Source organism: Tupaia chinensis, unplaced genomic scaffold, assembly GCF_000334495.1.
Source record: "Tupaia chinensis unplaced genomic scaffold, TupChi_1.0 Scaffold149090_1, whole genome shotgun sequence".
Taxonomy (NCBI): Eukaryota; Metazoa; Chordata; class Mammalia; order Scandentia; family Tupaiidae; genus Tupaia; species Tupaia belangeri.
Window position 1 is genome coordinate 1,434,572 of NW_006208936.1, and position 7,038 is coordinate 1,441,609.

Consider the following 7,038-nt stretch of genomic DNA (forward strand, 5'->3'; position numbering starts at 1 on the left):
CGACTGCGGCTGCTTTCAGGCTGGAGTCCTGCTCTGAGGGGTTGGAAAAGGCCTCTTTGGCGGGCCTGATTCTGGCTCGCTGTCCTCTCATACTTCAACATGTGGGTTTAATTCTGTCGGTCAGAACACTGGAACCATGGCTGTGAGTGTTCCGTGAGAGCCCAGGGTCATAGATCCCAGGAGGTGGGGTGGCGCCCGCCCTATGGCAATCTACGTAGATTCTTGCTTGAAATGAATTAGTTCAAAAACATCCAGTAAAGTCCACAAACAATAGAAATGGTCTTTTGTGATGAATGTATGGGTTGTGATTATCCTTTGCTATTTTTCAATTTTATACAAACATACTAGTAATAATATACCTTCTTGTTTAAATTACTTAGTTTTGGGACCAGCAGTTAGTATAGTGGCTATGTCGCTGAACTCCCATGTAGTCGACCATGGTTCAAGTCCCGGACCTGGTGGCTTGAACTCACGCCGGGTGCATGTGCATGTGTGCCCAAGATCCTGAGAGGAGAATGGAGGAGAAGGGATTGTGGGGTGACCATCCCCCCCTGTGGGGTAATTTCTTACTTTCTGTCTCTCTGTCTCTCTCTGTCTTTCTGGCGAGCACACACGCCCTCTAGCAAAAACCTCGCCAATAAATAAATAAATAAATAAATAACTTAGTTTTAACAACTCTTCACTTTGCAATAATTTTACATTTACCAAAAAGTTGCCAAACTAGACAAGCTTCACAGAATATTAACATTTCCTGTAACCACAGTACAGTTATTAAAACCTCATTTGTTAATTGGATTTTTAAGATATTTGCCAGGTGTCTGTGCTCACTGGAGAAGGATTGAGAGAAGGAGAGCGAGAAAGAGAGAGAGAGAGAGAGAGAGAGAGCAAGAAAACACCCCCACCCCCATGGGGAATAATTACACTAAAATTCCTTCTCCATCTCTCCCTCCTTTTGGGATTTTGGGGATGTGTACACATGTTCCTAGCATGTTCCCCAAGCTGTCGGGTCCTGGGACTTGACCTGTGCATTCCAGCATGTCGGACCCAGCTCAGTAACCACCAGGCCATGGGACAGCCCTACTCATTGGAACTAGTACATATGTACGCGTCATGTATCTACCAACGTACCACCATCTGTAAATAATTTATCAGCCATCCTTACATCAGTATGGGCTCACGGGCCTGTGCTTCATTCTGTGTCTTGTAACCCATTTCTATACCTATCTTCTTGCTGAAACTGCCCCACATCTCACCTCTGGTAGCCCCCTGGCACGCCTCCTGTGTCCCTTTGTCACACTGCTCTGTGTCTTGTAGCCCATCTCTATACCTATCTTCTTGCTGAAACTGCCCACATTCCACCTCTGGTGGCCCCTTGGCACGCCTCCTGTGTCCCTTTGTCACACTGGTATCACTCCTTGGGAGAGGCTTTCGCTATAGGGCACATGCGCTCGCCAGACAGACCAGAGAGACAGAGAGACAGAAAGCGAGAAATCGCCCCCTCGTGGGGATGGTCACGCCGCAATCCCTTCTCCATTCTCCTCTCGGGATCTTGGGCACGCACGCATGAGCCTGACGTGAATTTTAAGCCACCGCGTCAGGGATGCGAATCGTGGTCGACTACGTGGGAGTCCAGCGACATAGCCATTACGCTAACTGCTGGTCCCCCGCACACGTCCTTTTTAAGCTGTCAGTCCAGGACTCACACTGCGCTGGGCCATGGGAAGCTCAGACCCGGTGTTTCCAGCACTGCGCCACCTGCCGGCCCCTCTTGCAGCATCTTAAGCTGCTCCAGGCTTATCCTGCACTTGGTCATGGCATTCAGTGATCTCCCTGACGATCCTTGGTTTCCTTTATTGGAGACAAGTATTTAGAAACAAAATCTGAATACTGCACTCTATTATTGATTTTTAATTACACTTCAGTCTTTTAAAAACTCAGAGAAAATTTTATTTGCTGTTTTTTTGTTCTTAATAAAAATTGTGCTTCCAAATAGAAGTTTTATTTAGAAAGTGTATTTTGTTTTTTTTTGGAGAGGTTTTCGCCATAGGGTGCGTGCGCTTGCCAGACAGACAGAGAGAGACAGAGAGTCAGAAAGCGAGAAATCACCCCCCAGGGGGGATGGTCACGCCGCAATCCCTTCTCCTCCATTCTCCTCTCGGGATCTTGGGCACGCATGCACACGCGCCCGGCGTGAGTTTTAAGCCACCGGGTCCAGGATGCGAACCATGGTTGACTACGTGGGAGTCCAGCGACATAGCCATTACGCTAACTGCTGGTCCCACCCATCACCTTGGTTTTATAAAACAATTTCTCTTATGAACTTTTATTTACCTGTCTAGACTGGACAAAAAGCACTATTCAGAGACCCTGAGATTAAAACTGAAATCCTTTGTCCTTCCCCATGCCTCTCAAAATTAATTTTTAAATTATTAAATTTTTTAAAAATTAAGAGAAAAAATTTAATAATCTGTATCATAAAGCAAAACAATGTCTTTAATGAGTATACTGCATATTTTTAATTTTAGAGGTGATGTCCCTAAAAATGTTTTCAGCTCCGAAAAGACACTGTGGGACCAGCGAGGTAACTAGGTGGTTAAGGTGGCCGGATCCCACATGGCTGACTGTGCGGTTTGAGTACCGGACCCGGTGGCTTGAGAAACATGCCAGGCACGTGGGCGGGCAGGGCCAAACTCCCAGAGGAGAAGGAATTGTGGTGTGGCCACCCCCCCAGGAGGTGCTTGACTCTCTCTCCCTGTCTGTCTGTCTGTGGCAGTGCAAGCACCCTGCAGTAAATTAAAAAAACAACAGCACTCTGCTAGCTCCTATTTTTATGTGTAAATTTGATTCTGTTCCCTGGGTTTAAACTGTGCTCTCTTCTAACTTTGTTAGCCTTTAAGTGGACTCAGTGAAGGTTATGGCATTGCTGCGTGATGAACAGTATTTTGATAGTGGCATTTCATACATACTTTAGAAGATAGCAGCCACAGGGTCAGATGGTGGCATACTGGGCTGACCTATATGGAAGAGTTCCAGGTTCACATCCAGAGACGTCTCTCGGTGCACCAATCACCAATGTGCCCGTGATCTGAGGTTGGCTGGAGCTGGAGGTGTATGGCAGCATTCAGATCCTATCTGGGGCCTGGCCCCATAGCTCAGTCTTCAAGTGCTGCACCATAGAAAGCCCCGTCCTACATGGCCGACTGCAAGGTGAATCCTCGCCGCTTGAATAACCCATCAACGTGTGTGTCTACCTGCCCCAAATCTTGATTGGCTGGAGACACGGAAGAAAAAGGATTTCCACGTGACGATGCCCCATTGCGGGTGCTCTTTCTGTCTCTCTCTTTGGCCAACGTACATACCCACTGGCACTAAAAGAAAAACAGAAAGACTTTGTTGGGATGCTGTCTCTCTTTTCTGTCTTTCTTACTCATGGAAGAAACAAACTTTTAAAAGATATAGCCCCCCAGAAAATAAAAATAAAAGGAAAAAATGCTTAGTATCAGAACCAGCAGTTAGCGTAATGGCTATGTCGCTGGACTCCTACGTAGTTGACCGCGGGTTGAGTCCCGGACCTGGTGGCTTAAAACTCATGCTGGGGTGTGTGTGTGCGTGCCCAGGATCCCGAGAGGAGAATGGAGGAGAAGGGATTGTGGCGTGGCCATCCTTCCCCCACCCCCGGGGGGGTGTGATTTCTTGCTTCCTGTCTCTGTCTCTCTCTGTCTGGTGAGCGCACGTGCCCTATAGCAAAAACCTCTAAAAAAAAACCCTAAAGCAAAACCCCCTCCAAAAAAAAAAAAAAAAAGCTTAGTGTTTTCTTTCTTACCCCAAAGGTAATATGTGTTACATTGTGGAAAAAATTTAAATACAGAAAGGTGAAAAGAAAGAATAAGTTTCCATTACTAAGTACTAATCACTGTAACATATTTTTTTACTTATCCTTACTTTGAATTTTTTACACACTGAAGTAAGGAACCATACTGTACACGATGTTATCATCTACTTTTTCTTTCTTTTTTTGTTTTTTTTAGAGGTTTTTGCTACTGGGCGTGTGTGCTTGCCAGACAGACAGAGAGAGACAGAGAGACAGAAAGAGAGAAATCACCCCCCAGGGGGGATGGTCACGCCGCAATCCCTTCTCCTCCATTCTCCTCTCGGGATCTTTGCGCCCAAGATCGCAGTTGACTACATGGGAGTCCAGTGACATAGCCATTACCCTCACTACTGGTCCTGTTATCATCTACTTTTTAATATTTAACAATATACTTTAAAATATTTACCATGTTATTAAGTATTTTTTGAAACTCTTTTAATAGGTATATGATATTACATTGTATAGACTATTTCTTAGAAATTCATACTGTATTTTGGGAACCAGCAGTTAGCGTAACTGGACTTTCACGTAGTTGACCGCGGTTCATGTCCTGGACCCGGTGGCTTAAAACTCACGCGAGGCGCGTGTGCGTGCGTGCCCAAGATCCCGAGAAGAGAATGGAGGAGAAGGGATTGCGGCGTGACCATCCCCCCTGGGGGGTGATTTCTCTCTTTCTGTCTCTATGTTCTCTCTGCCTGTCTGGCGAGTGCATGTGCCCTATAGTGAAAAAAAAAAACAAAAAAAAACTCTCCAAAAAAGAAAAAAAAAAAAGAAAAATAAATTCATACTGTATTTTACTTTTTCATCTTATGTGTATTCTGAGAACAAATATCCTTATACATAAATATTTGAGTGCATCTGTTTATTGCAGATCACATTTTAAAATGGAAAATATTTATCTTCTTATTTTCTTCTATGAATTGGCTTATAAGTGATTTTTAAAATATCTTTTACATTAGGTTGAAGTTATACAAATAGGTTCTCGTCTCTCAGTAGACTGGTAGACTCAGAACCTAATTAATCTTAGCTGGAATATAGCTTTACTAAGCCATACTAAAACAATGACTTGGATAAGATGCCATTTCAACTTTGGTCAATGCTGTAAGTATTTGTATTTGTTATTATGAGAATTTCATGATTATTGTTCACAAATGAAATTGATAGTAGTACAGATCTTCCTCTTCATTCTTGACAAATTTCTCAGTGGCCAGAATTTATTTATTTTTTAATCTTTGCTGTAGGGCATGTGTGCTTGCTGGAAAGAAAGAGGGAAAATGACAAAGCACCCTCTGGGGGCCTGGCCACACTGTAGTCCTTCTCCTCCACTGTCCTTCTGGGCTATTGGACACGCACGTGCACACACATGCCCAGCATGTGGGCTCCAGCCACCTTAACCACCATGCCACCGGCTGGCTGCAAGTCAGAGAGTTTTTGTAACCATTCAAATATCCCTGAAACGAAAATTCTGTAGAAAAGGCACTAGGCTTGGAGTACTTACAAGGATTGTTCAGGGTCACACGGCTAGTGAATTCCAGTGGCCAGTTCTCAGAAATACGTCTATCCCGCTGCGTCAGCCCTCGGAAATAATAAACGAATTGAGCTCATGTAGCCAGGCTACAGGAGAAACCAAGGAAGCTCCGTATCAAACCTAGCCAAGACGAATCTTGGCTTTAATGAGATTCTGCGAAGACCAGGCCTTGGGACTGCAGTCCAGGAGCGGGCGAGCCTGAGGAAGATCAGAACTTGTGCCCTGGCGATCCGGTCTACTTGACCCAGCCTCAGCTGAAAGCAACAACCTTGGTATCAACAGGTCTCCTCAGGACTGACGAGGAAATGAACTGCCGTGCTGGGCAAACTAGGGAGGGAGACGGTCTTTGAACAGCAGGTCTCCATCTCCCCAGACCCCTGGCGTCCCGAATAAAACTAGTACTGGGCTTCCTTTCCGCCAGCTCTCGTCTCTAGAGTTTTGGCTTTGGAGCGGCAAGCAGCTGAACTGGGATTTGGTACTGGTTTTATCCACTTGACCAGGTTTTATACAGTGTACCATTTATAGGAGTGTTACGGACTCCGCTATAGGAATTGTATAGAAAGAGAAAGTAGCATGCAGCTTGTATGTTCCGAATGGCTTCCCAGAGGCAGCTGAAAGACAACTTCCCTAGAACAAAATTGTCGGTATGAGGGGGCTTCAGAAAGTTCAAAGATAATGCCTATGATGAAAAAGCTGTGGGCTGACTCAACAGTGCAGTGGTTAGGCACTGTGCATTGTGAGCTGGATACCAAATTGCTACTGAGGTTCGAATCCTGGCTGCGATGGCTTGAAAAACATCCTAGACACACGTGTGTGCATGCCCAAATCCTGACAGGATGGAGAAGAGGAGGAGAAGGATGTGACATGACCATGCCCCATTGGGGGTACGTTCTTTCTCTCTTCCTCTGGAGTGCACATGCTCACCCTTTTATTAAAATGCATGAATTTCAAAATTCCTTGCTCTAAATAAATTCTTCTTTTTCCATGTACTTTGTGAAGTCCCTTTGTCCTTTATATTATCACAGTGAGAATTAAAGGTGAAAAAGAATCAGAGAAAATTCTAGAAGGAGAGTAGTGGAGCGATGCTGAAGAACCTCTGAGGTGGTGACCCTGGTGAAAACGATCCTCTGTGCTTTATCCTCTCAACCACCTTAGACTCAAAGAACTCTCTAGAAAGACATGTGAGCCAGAGCCAGATGTCACATCCTGAGCCAAAGGCAAAGTTTTTCTTTCTCTCCTCATGATGAAAATCAGTAAGACCTGGCTAATTAGAGGCCTAGAGGGTGCGTGTTGTCATATAAATATTTACAGTGCGATCAGGTGTTGAGGTCCTGTTCATCGTGTGTTGAGCACTGTCAACTGGTGGGGCCAATGAATGCTTATTTTGCCCACTTTTTATTTATTAAAATGTATGTTATCGGGAGGTTTTTATAACATGTTCCATTGCCCTGTGGAAATTGACACATGAAACTGACTGTGAAGCGCAACCATCATGCTCCTAAATATGCATTCACAGACCAAATACTGCTGAGGCAAAAATAGACACAGGCTGAGGGCTGAGTGATGGAAGCCGTGTGGCACACTCGCTTCTCACCCCCCCCCCCCCAGACGCGGGTGTGGGGGTGCACCCGAGCAAACA